Below are 12,128 nucleotides of genomic sequence, written 5' to 3'. Positions count from 1 at the left end.
AAGGAAAGAAGAAGAAGAGAAATGGGCGAGAAGAGGGAGGGATTAGCAGAGGAGGGGAGTGGGGTGAAGAAAGCAGAAGACCCTCCTTCCTGGGGCCAGTTCCCCACTCTCTTCCCGCACTCCCTGCTCCTGCTCCAGCATATGCCTGTCTGACCGAACCCCCAGTCCCCACCAGTGCTGGGGCTGTGTTCGCCCAGGTGGGAGTGGAGGAGTCAGAAGATGACTCTTGCCTCCCAAGGCAAGTTCATTCCCCTACGGATCCACAGAAGGTGGGTGCAGGGCTGGAGACAGGCCAGTGCTAGGGGCACACCCCACCCTGCTGCTCCAGGCCAGTCCCTGCACACCTTGTTCCATCTTCCATGCAAGGGATAAAAATGCTTTCCTTGTTAGGTAATGTAATCAGCCCAGTGCTGGGCACCCCATCAACACCCCCCCTCCCTCCACACATGAGTCCCTTGATTCACCAGGAGCTGAGGATGGCCTGGGGGAGTCACAGCCAGTTCTTATGGGGAGAGTCACTCACCCTAGCACCCCCCACAGCACCCCACTGGCACCATCCTCTTCATCTCCTGTGGACCAGTGTCAGCCTCTCCACTGGCTGGCCTCCAGCACCTCCCCCTCCCACCTGCCTTCAGAGGAAACTCTTAGTGCAGCCCTCTGGGCCTCCCCCACCTCAGCTCTGATCACTCAGTGCCTGTTTGCTTGTCACCTCCCCCACCAGTCCTGTGGGCAGGGACCATGTCTGACTCATCTTGGCCATTCCAGAGACTAGTGAGGGGCCTGGCACAGGAGTCCTGCCCACAGGCAGGGGGGCTGGCAGTGAGGATGGACAAATAGGGCCCCTCACCCCTCCCACCCCAGCACCTGTTACTCAGCTGGTGTATCGGTGATGATGCTGGGCTAAGCGTGGGGCTGGAATCGGGGTTCAGTCTAGGACCGTGATCAAGGGTTAGTGTGAATGTAGGGTTGGTCAGGGCTCAATAAAGGAAGTTCTCTGCCTCCCCACCACGAAGGGCTTGGGTCTCCCTCCAGCCTTTCCTACTGCTTGATAACAACATATTCCATCCCTGTGGTGCCAATGATGCCTCCTCAGTCCTCATTATGCCCACCCTCTACCCTGCCCACCTTCTACCCTGGCAGGGCCCCTCCTGTGCTCCACTCCAGACAGCTATGCTGGGATTCCCATATTCCTGTTACCCCAGCTACCGCCTGACGCCCAGTAGAAGCGGCACAGGGGTAGGGGTGGGGGGTACTTCCTTGCATTCCTAACCGGCCTTCAGAAACATAGCAAGGATGGTCGGCCTTCGGGCATCGCTGCATTCCCGAGTCAAGGAGAAGTGGCTTGTGGGTTATCTCAGATTTTTCGATTATCCACCCCACTGCCCTCACTCCATTAGCCCTGATAAAGCCAACAGAGGTAAACCCAGGTCTGACAACACACAGGTGAAGGTGTCCCCTGGCCCTTGCATTGAAATGTGATCCCCAAATGCCTACATCTGTCACAGTGCCTGAAATCCCTCTATGCACCTTGCTTTGAGCCACCCTTGCCGACCCCTCTCTGAAATGTTCATTCTAGGTCCACTTTCAGCTGCCTGAGTGCGAGGACTGTTGGATTCCTCGGACTGGGAGACTCAGGCCTAGCCCAGGCCTGGCACATGCAGGGCTCAGAGATGGGAGCTGGGTCAGAGATGGGCCTGGGTGGGCATCAGAGCCAGGCTCATTTCCAGGCATGACAGTGCCGGGGCAGGGGACTGCACCCAGCCCACAGCCCCCCGCCATGCAGCCAAGCCCCCCACAATCCCTGGCTGCAACTCTTCCAGCAGAGGGTCAAGTTGGTTTGCTGGCAAGACACATGGTTCTCATTTTAATTAATTAAAGAAAAATCTAATCACTGCATTAAACTTCTCATTACTCCACTTGAATACCCGTTAAGTAAATTTAATTACCAGAGGATTGGGTTTCCCAGTCTCTTTCATTAGCTTCTGATAAGATGAAAGGGGTGGAGGGAAAAGGGTAGGAAGCAGAACAATGTCATTCCTGACCCATGGAGGGCAGGGTGAGCACGATGCCAATGCCGGGCTACTGTGGTCAGGCTTTGATGTCTCCCTGGGGACAGGCTCAGCCGGAGGCCTGGGGGAGACCCTCCCACCCCAGCTGCCCTTATAAAGGGGAAAGCCTAGTATTTGGCTGAATGCTTTAACAAAGGGCACTCTTGGTTTTTTTATACCCCACCACCTTCTAGAAGAGTTTGAGGCTGCTGAGAAAGCACAAGCTGAAAAATAAGAAATCAGAAAAAGGAAAAAAAAATGAGAGAGAAGTCAGAGAGAAGGTGACTGAGCAAATGTAGGTATGCCAGCATCCTCAGCACTTATCAGAAATGGCCACAAACAAGCTATGAGCTTCCTAGCAGCCAAGGCAAAGAGAGCAACACCCTCTGGCTCTGCCGCAGGAACCCAGAGGGTATTCATGAGGAAGTGCACGCTGAGCCTCGGCCTTTCCATCTATAAAGAGGGTGCAGCTGGAGGAAGGGCTAAAGGAGACACACATTGGCTGGAACAGTGAGCAGAGGCTTCCTGGAGGGAGAGGGACTCATGCAGGCCCTGACAAGGAGGATGAGGTAGAGAGCAATGACTGAGTTTAAGGGAGGAAAGAAGAATGATTAGAGAAGAGGAAGGGAGCACAGGGAGGACACGGAGGCCTGGGGTGGACATGGAGGCCTCTCGAAAGGAGAGGATGAAGGTCTACCCCATCACCAGACCTCAGGCTGCAAGGGACTGACATTGCTGTCTGGGACCAGAGGTGCAAAAGCCAGAGGAGGTGGCAGAGCAGGGCTGGGAGACATGGGTCCTGCCTTCCCGTACTAAGTGGTGCCTGCCCAGAGCCCCTCCCCAGCTCACTGCGCCTCCTTCTCCAGAGAACTACTCTCTCTAAATGGTGGCCATCCACAGGCACCACGGCATGGCTCACAGTCAGTGACTGATTCATACAGTGGGACAAGAGCCTGGCCACCTTGTCTAGGGGACAATTCTGTGGTGTCAGCTCTGTGCCAGGGCCCCCTGGACCCGCCCCAGGCGAGACTTCCCCTGAGACCACGACCTCGCGCATGGGGCTCTCGCTCCTGCCACACCTTCTTCCCTTCCTCCCTTCTCCCGGGAGCCCACCCTCAATGAATCTCATGTTCACAAATCCTGGTCTCAGACTTTGCTTCTAAGGATCCTGACTGGCAATACTCCTTCTGCAGCTCCTTCCAAGTTTGAAGGAAACAGGATGTTCCAAACTCCCCAGGAGGGAAAAGGAAGGAGAAGAGAAAAGGATTTACTGAGCACCTGCTAGATGCCAGTGCTTTCCACACATATTTCAAGTAGTTCTCATAGAGCCCCTGCTGGGTGTGGCTCATCATCAGATGAGGAAACTGAGCTCAGAGAGGCATAGGGATCTGCCCAAGGACACATAGCATATCTGTATCTATCTGGGACTGGCTTTAAGCTGGCCAAGCTGGGGAGACCCCACCCATCATTTGTTAGTTGCCCCCCTTAGCTAGGGGCGACCCCTTTCACCAGCAGGACCCCAAGCTTCCTTCTGGGAAATGCCCTCCCCTCATTCTTGGTCACATGGTTGAGGAAGGACAGAACCTGTCCCACCAGTCCCTTTATGTTTCCAAGGCCTGTGGGCCCAGCTAAAGGGGTCAGGATGATCCAAATCCTGCCAGTAGGGCCCAAGAGATCAACCCCAGTGCTTTTATTTGTTCTATCAAGAAAGCAGATTTTGTCCCCACCCCTGACACCAGATTTAAACTTGGAAGCACACTGCCCCAGACACAGTGGCCAGACATCTTGTGACCATGTCATGGGAAACACTCGTGAAGGTGGAGCCACCACCAAGGATGAGGAGCAGAGAAATGCAGACAGAAAACAGGTTCTGGTTACACGGCTTGAACCGCTGGATTAAGCCCTGCCTGAAGCCCCATCTACCTCTGGATACTTTAGTTACAAGAGCTGGTAATTTTATTTTATTGAAGTAAGTCTTTTTGCTACTTGCAACCAAAGAGATTCTGAGAGATACGGTGTTCAGAAAGGTATCCTTCCTATTCCAGAGACCAAGAAGGCTCCGCTAAGTATCCTCAGGAGTCAAGGAGTGAGCAGAGTGGGTCGCCACCTACCGTGACTGCTACTGTGCCCCACTGAGTCCTGAAGCTTGAGGCGTCGCCGGGCTGGGGCGAGGAGTAGGCTCGGAAGCTGGTCCAGGAGCTGGACAGGGACAGAGCCCTGGAGATGCAGGTGGGAGGCTGTGGGGCCTCACAGACTCAAGGCAGCCGGGACCTGGCCATGGGATCCCTGGAAAAGAGAAGAAACAAGAGTGAGCAGTAGGGTTCATATGGGGACAGAGGGGCACTGGGCATGGGGGTAGCGAGAAGGCAGCCAAGGCAAAGGCGAGACCAAAGCCAGCCAAGTTTCTCGTCACTTATTTCCCCTACTTGCTGTCCCCTGCCCCAGGACCTCTCCCTCCCCCTGTGCTACCTCCAGGCTGCAGAAAAGCAACCCCAGAGTGCCCGGTGGTGGTGGGGAGGCAAGCAGCCTCTTCTGGTGTTGTGGGCTCACTTCTCACGGCTCCTCTCCCAGCGAGTGCCCAGAACCGGGCTTAGGGCCCAAGGCAGCCAGCACAGGACAAGATGGGTGAGGCAGCCATCTTTGCTCTCCAGTCTAGACTTCTGAAAGAATCCAGAGAGGACAGTGCTTCACCCCAAGGAACCAGAGAGCAGTGCCACCTGGCTGCCCTCCCGGCTGAGGAATCAAGAGGCCACCTACTCTATCTTCATGCCAGCCTCCCTTGGGCATGGTCCCCGGCTGGGGCCACCCTCTCAGGTTCCATACTCTCGCCCAGCTTCTCTCTTGGAGAGAGAGACAGGACATGGATATTTCAGACTCAACACTACCAGAGGTCCTGGCCTGTGGAAAGTCACCAAGTCTTGTTAGGCCCTTAGTGAGTCCTCTGAGCTGAGGGTTGTTTGCCCTCTTCTTGGTTCCAGAAGAAGGCATGATGACCAGCACAGTCCCACAGAGCTTTCCGCAATCATGGGAATGTTCTATACCTGGGCTGCCCAAAGTGGTAGCCACCAGCCACAACTGGCTTCTGAAACATGGGCAGTGTGACTAAGGAATTGATTTTTAAGTTGTATTTAATTAATATCTATATATGTGTGTGTGTGTGTGTATATATATACATTTACATTTAAGTTTATTTTTATTTATTTTGAGAGTATATATGTATATATATACTCTATATACACATATAGATTTAAAGTTGGAGAGACAGAGAAAGGGCAAGAGAGCATGAGCATGTGTGAGCCGGGGAGGAGAGAGACGGAGGGAGAGAGAGGATTCCAAGCATGCTGTTAGCATGGAGCCTGTCACAGGGCCCAAACTCATGAACTGTGAGATCATAACCTGAGCCAAAATCAAGAGCTGACACACAACTGATTGAGCCACCCAGGTGCCCCTTAATTACTTTATATTTAAATAAAAATAGTCACGATGGCTACTGGCTACCACAGGGGACAGCACAGTTCTGGAGCAAGCCTTTCTCAGCCCCTGGCTGCAACACATGAAGAAAACTGAGGTCCAGAGAAAGGAAGGGATTGGCTCAAGATCCTACAGAGAGAGTGTGTGAGAGTGACAGAGAGACAAAGGAAAAACCAGAACCTTGTTCCTCCAGCTCCTAGTCCCACTGCCTGCCCCACGGTGGCTTCATATTCTGCCATCATGCTCATCGCTGCCACACTGAGTGTCTAGCTGCCCTGCTGGAGCAGGAGCTCAGGCCACCTTTGAGGGGACCCACCTCTCCCAGCCATGGCGCCAGCCTGTTGCTCAGTCCTCATGACAAAGTGGCCTCAATGAATGTCACTAAGTTGCCTGGGATCATCATCCATCAGAGGGGAAGTGATCCAGGCACAGAGATGTTCACAGAAAGGTGATTTATAGCAGCACAATGGTGGAAGCTGCCTAAACACCCCACAATAAAGATGACCAAGTGCATCGTGACGTCTCTGCTCAATGGAATATTACACAGCCATTAAAAACGATAAACACGGAGGCCAGTAGAAACATGGAGCTATAACAATATTGAGCAAGAAAACCGAGAAGATGGGTGAGGGTGGGGGCTGGGTTGCAGTGGTGTGCGAAGCCCCATGCTCACTGAGCCCACACCGGGGTGCGCATTGTTACACCCCACCCCGGATCGTAGCATCATGGGGTGCGGATTACATACCCATTTTACAGATGGAGGAGCTGAGTCTTAGAGATGCCACAGGTTCTCCTGCTTACATGCTTAAGCTCCTGACTTCTGACCCTAAGGACAGACTTCCACAGCTGCCTGTTCTTGTCATGATGGCAGCATTATGGGAGTCCCTTCCTTTCCATTTATTTACTCCTCTTATTTAACAAACACATGCTAAATGCCAGGCACCTTTCTAAGCGCTCTATAAATGTTGACTCACATAATCTGCATAAGAACTGTAAGGAGGGAGCAATTATGATGCCCTTGCCTTTTGCTAGACTAGGAAACTAAGGCACAGAGAGGTGAAGTACCTTGTCTAAGGTCAAGAGCCCCTTCTACCCCCCACAGTTTCTGTGAAGGTTCCAGTAGGGGCATGGAGGTGGGGACCGGAGAGCTGTTGCCTTGGGCTGGTGAAAATACACGTGTGTGTGTGTGTGTGTTTTCCCTTTTAAATTTCGTACAAGTTCTTTATGTGGCAACTGAAAGAAAAAAAATTTCAAGAAACAAAGTATTTAAATATTTTTTGTATTGTATTGAAATATTTTTTGAAAAGCAAGCACACACACAAAAATAAAAACGTATCAAGGTCAAGCTACTGGTGGGTCCAAGAGACCCGGACTGTGCACGTGACCCACCTCCCAGCGGCAGAGCTCACGTCCCCAGGCCTCTCTGCCCACTTCCTGCCCCCACCGCTCCCTCCGGCCAGGTCCTCGCCTCAGAGGTCAACGGGAAGCAGCTCCTTGCGGAGGTGGCTTCACGCATCCCTCCCGGTCCACTCGGCACAGCGCGGTAGGCCAGTGCGCATGCTCCCCATGGCGGCCCTCCGCGGGCAAGGGCTGGCCTCCAGAGGCCACCGCATCCAGGCCTCCGCCTCCAGCCCCAGGCAGCCCCATTTCACAGCTGGAGTGACTTGAGGCATAAGAGGTGAAACACGGCACCAGAGGTTACACTGCTACCCAGCAGGGAAACACGTATGTGTGCACATGTGCACGCATGCGTGTGTGTGTGTGTGTGTGTGTGTGTGTGTGTGTGTGTGTGAGTGAGACCAGTATGCACATGCACATAGTGTTTTAGACTCAGGCCCAGCCCTCTCATTAAAAGAGCAGGTGATTCCAAGCCCCACCCCCCCTCCACAGACTCACACACATTACATTATTAACTGCTCCTATATCCACGATGTATAATCTATTTCTCCTTTACATGTTTCTGTTATTTTACATTTTTTTTCACCAAATACTAGTGAGCAATTACTATATTCTAGGTGTACAGGAGGGGGTGCTGGTCCTGAGGATTGAGTGGGGTACAAAATAGGCAAGTCTGATACTTTCATGGGAATGGAGATACGATGATAAGCAAATAAATAAGCAAGATCATTCCAAAGAGCAACAAGTAAAGTAAAATAATCAAACCGAGTAACATGAGAGAGGGTTAGTCCAGATGGTGGGTCAGGGATGGTCTTTCTGCAGCCGTCAGACCTCAATTCATATATTCATATCCTGCAGGGTAAGAAATCAGTCTCTCCTTGAACAGGAGGAGGAGGAAAGCAGAGGCGGGCACGGGCCCAGTGTTTCTGAGGAGAAGCAGGCAGGCCAGGGGCCTGGCATGAGGCAGGCAGAGGTGCAGGCAACTGTGAGAAATGAAGCAGGTGGAGGCTGGGCCCTCGGGACAGGGGTAAGGGCTTTGGGCTTCCCCTCCAGCATGATGAAAAGCTCTGTGACATTTCCCTCATTGTGAAAAGGTCCCCGGGGCTACTGAGTGGAGACTGGGTGGTGATGGGCAAGGAGAGCACTTGTTGGGATGAGCACTGGGCCAATTTGACAATAAGGTATATTTTTAAAAAATAATGGAGCAGGCGGGGGAGCACGGGCCCGGTGGGCTGGCTGTGGCAGCTGCTGGACAGGTGGTGCCTGGGCTGGGTGAGGGCGGGCTGGACAGATTCGGGGAGCGTGCGCTAGCAGAGCCAGGCCCCCCACAGATAGCTGCTGAGCTGGATGTGAGGGAGTGGGCAAGGGAAGGAATCAAGGATGACTCCTATCTTCCGCCACACACACGTCCTACTTTTACAACCACCCCCCCATAACACTTCAACCATTAGAAACTGACACAGCAGATGAGCAAGGGCCATGCAAACTGTCCCCCCATGCTGAGCCTCATGTCTCTCTGCATCTTCCGGCCAGAGCCCCTGCTCTGTTCCCTGGTCCTGTGTGTGCTGTTCGGGGAGGAGCAGAGATTGGGTCCCGCCCTCAGGCTGACAAGATTGTCCAAGAAAGAAGGCAGGATAGATGAGGAGGAGGGAGGCTGGCCCAGAGCAGACCCCCAGCTGGCTGTGCCTGTGAGGGCCAGAGGCTGGAGGAAATCAGGCTTCGAAGCCCTAGCTCGGCCTCTTGCTAGATGGACTCTGGTAAGTTCTGCCTCTTGCCAAGGCTCAGCTCCCTCCTCTTCCAAGTGGCATGAAATGATATATGTCAAGAACTGGCATTTATAAATATTAGCATCCTTCCCCCTTTCATTTTAAAAAGGGGGCTAAAAAACCCAATATGGGCTCAGACCAGTCGGCTTCACATCCATTCTAATAGAAACTCTCTAAGTGCTGCACAGAACCCAGGAAAGACAGTGGCAAGTTGGAGTTCACTTATCCACTGCATCTCTCGGGATAACTGCATGTCCTCTCTTGGCTGTTCAAAAGGACAACACATGTTCCAGCCAGCCATGAGCAAGGCCCTCATGACATCGTTATGGAGGAGGCTGAAAGCTGCTGGCTGGGTCACTCTGTGGTTAGCTAAATAACCACGTCCAGGAGCGTGGGAGGGTGGGTCACACGGGCTCCTGGGGAGACTTCTCACTGGCCAGAGACTACGATGGAACCTTGAAGGTAGGTCCAGCCTGAGAGGGGTCAATTAGGGAGGCAAGGTCTCCTATCCAAAGCCTTCCATGTGCCCTAGGAATAGACAACAGTATATAAGAGAGAGTTACCAGAACCTGGGTAAGCTCCGTGAGGAGCTCCAAGAACCACTGCCACATAAAGCCACCATTGCTACATACAGCCTGGTGGCCAGGAGACATAGAGGCTGGGTAAGCCAGTTGCTTCAGCTCTGGAGGCAGTGCACAATGCAGCTACTTCCAGAAAGTCATGCCCAGGCATCTCTGTACCCATCTAGAAGGTCTTTGATAATATGAAATCTGCTCACTGGGGCCTTGACAGGAAGAGGCGGGGCTGGGACCCATGCTCCCTGGAAAAGCCACAAGGGCCTGGTCAGGACTTTGTCTCTGACAAAGATACTTAGCATTTATGTGCCCAGAGAGCAGAACTAAGCCTAGTGAAAAAAAGATTCTAGGGGGACAGATTTATGGCCATCACGAGGAGTAGTGAGCCCCCTGTCCCTGGGGGCATGCAAGTGAAGGTCTGGGGACCCTGTATGCTGGGTGGATGTTTTGCACTAAATGGGGAGGTTGCTTTCAGCCATATGTTTAATTCTATCAGTATATGAATCAGGGCTATTGCGTGGACCAAAGTGGGTGTCACACAGAGTGAAAAGAAAGCAAGGTGATGACCAGAATGATAGTTATTATTAGTACTATATCATGGATCACTGAACATTCCCATATATTCTCTAACTGGATCTTCTGCCCATCCCCGGAGGCACACAGGGCAGGATGATCAACCCCATTAATAGGATGAGGAAACTGAGGCCCAGAGAGGAAACAGGACCAGCCCAAGTTCCCACAGCACATCACCCTCAGATTCCCTCTGTGGCAAACACCTAAGACGGACTTCCCCTCTGGCACCCCCAGTGCTCATCCCGCCACCCCTGGTCCAGAAGGAGCAGAAATCTCTCCTCCACCTGGGGTTTCATCCAGCTGCCACTACTCCTCATCCCTGATGGCTAGAGGTTCTTTTTGCCCATCCCTGGGCAACCTGGGAGGGGAGTCCCAGCCCAGATGCCTTCTCCTCCCAGGCTACACAGGCCCTGCTCCTACATACCCCACCCCCCACCCCCCGCCCCGGTCTTCCCCTGGTAGTCCAGCCATAGCTTCTTAAGTTGATTCTGTCAAATCAGATCTGTGCCCGGACACTAGGCTTTGCCCAGGAAATGAACTCAAAAAGAGTACCTCCAACCCAGCCCCATTCTTCCCTTCATACCTACACAGGCAGCTTGTGAGTGGGAGAGCCAAAGCCCACCTTGCCAGGCACCCCTCCTGACCACATTCCCTATTTCTAGCCAAGAGGGACCTAGAGAGGGACAGAGGGCAACTGGGCAGGAGAGGCGGTAGCGTCTTGGGGAGGGGCCTGGGGGGGCTGCCAGACCGAGTGACACTCCTAGCTGCATCACACCCTGAGCCCTCAGGGTACTCCTACTCTACAGGTGAGGGAATGAAGCCTCAGAGAGACTAAGGAACTTGTCCAAATTCAAAATATTAAATGGAACAGAAACAGCTTGTATGTCCTGGAGTCCAGGTTTGAACCAGGATCAGCTTGAATCCAGATACCTAGTGCTTTCACATGCCGCCTGCTTGCCTGTACAGAAGCACGAGGGAGCTCAAAAAGGCAGCCTGGTGAGCAGATGACTGGGGGGCAGGGGCAGCGGAGGGAGGGATGAGAAGGTAAGACAAAGGAAAGACAGGGGGCAACAGGGATGGATGAACTGACAAGCGGGTCCTGCAGCGGCCAGGAGACAGCTCCAGAAGCCACCCTCTTAATCAATGAAAGTCTGACAGGCGCCACTTCTGCTGCCATCTGCCCCTCACATCCAGCCACTAGTGCTCCCTGGATTCTTCCCTGGATGTCCAGGCCGGAGGATCAGGTGAAAGCTCCTGCCCTAGGAATCTCCCATTCATTGAGGGTGCTGGGCCAGGCCTCTGGGGGCCAGCCCTGGTGCAGGGGCCAGGGTAAGGGGAGGGGGCAGAGGGGGGACGGGAGCAGTACTAGCCTGGGGAAGACCATCTGCCCGGCTTCCACCGGCCCATGCCCAGCTACAGGGTCGAGCTTCCAGACTGCCCACCAGGCCCTGCACGGCACACCCACTGGCCCCAGGTGGCTGAGCGAGTGTTCTGGGCTAGCCAGGGGTTTCTGGGCCCCCCACTGGCAGCCAAGCACAGTCTGCCTGTCCCCAGAGCATGCAGGGTTTAAGCAACAGCCTCTCTCTCTACTGAATATTTAAGAAGGAAAATACCTTTTTTTTTTTTTCCCAAGAAAGAGAGAAAGGGAGGGAGAAGGAAGCTGGCAAAGAAGGAGGAGGGAAGAGGGAGGGAGAAACCTACCCCATCACTGCAGTCAAGGTCACAGGCATCGTTGTGGGGCGGGCGCGGGCAAGGAGCCTTTAATCTGAGAGTTCAGGCCGAGGAAACTAAACGCTTGAAGCCGGAGTACATTACTGCCCTGAATGATCTGTCGGCTTCTATTAGGCTAAATATCTCTGTATAATGGGGAATTATCCTCTGAAAAGGCAAACTGCCGGCCTCTCCAGGGAGGGGGCGCGTCGGGAACCTCTCATCGTGAGGGTTCTCCCACGGGAGGGGGAGGGAGGCAGGAACAGGACCAACTCAGAAAGCCACCCCCCATCCACACCCCCTCCCCGGAAAGTCACAGTCAGCAGCTGTTTGACGCTTGTGGCGGGTGCCAGCCTCCTCCCCTCTCCCTCAGACTCTCCCTCACTCCCTCCACTTAGGAGCCTGAAAAAATGCCAGACCTAGGGTAGAGGCCTGGCAATGCTGTGGTGACAGTAGGTCACCCTGGGGGAGTCCCTGAGCCTCTTTGAACCTCTGTTTCCCTGTCTTGTCGATGGAGCTAATCATAGCCACCCGAAGACTGCACAGGGCAGGGTACAAAGCTGGCAAAGAGCCCAGCAGAGTAGGCA

The 12,128-nt window shown here is 53.6% G+C and overlaps 1 protein-coding gene across 5 annotated transcripts in view; it reads right to left on the bottom strand.

The window, feature by feature from the left end:
• The window catches only part of LINGO1 (leucine rich repeat and Ig domain containing 1), a 194,244-nt gene that overhangs the window by 70,875 nt on the left and 111,241 nt on the right, over positions 1 to 12,128 (bottom strand). For 3 of the 5 annotated variants that reach the window (XM_029951961.1, XM_029951964.1, XM_029951962.1), the window contains one exon: positions 4,160 to 4,334. The gene's annotated coding sequence lies outside the window, so the exon portion shown is untranslated. Of the gene's footprint in view, positions 1 to 4,159; positions 4,335 to 11,532; positions 11,689 to 12,128 lie in introns of those variants that run through there. The other 2 variants (XM_029951963.1, XM_029951965.1) reach the window with 2 other exon arrangements.

The sequence above is a fragment of the Suricata suricatta genome, chromosome 9 (genome assembly GCF_006229205.1).
Source record: "Suricata suricatta isolate VVHF042 chromosome 9, meerkat_22Aug2017_6uvM2_HiC, whole genome shotgun sequence".
Classification (NCBI taxonomy): Eukaryota; Metazoa; Chordata; class Mammalia; order Carnivora; family Herpestidae; genus Suricata; species Suricata suricatta.
Note: the sequence above shows the minus strand (reverse complement) of the source record. Positions and strands in the feature narration are given on the sequence as shown.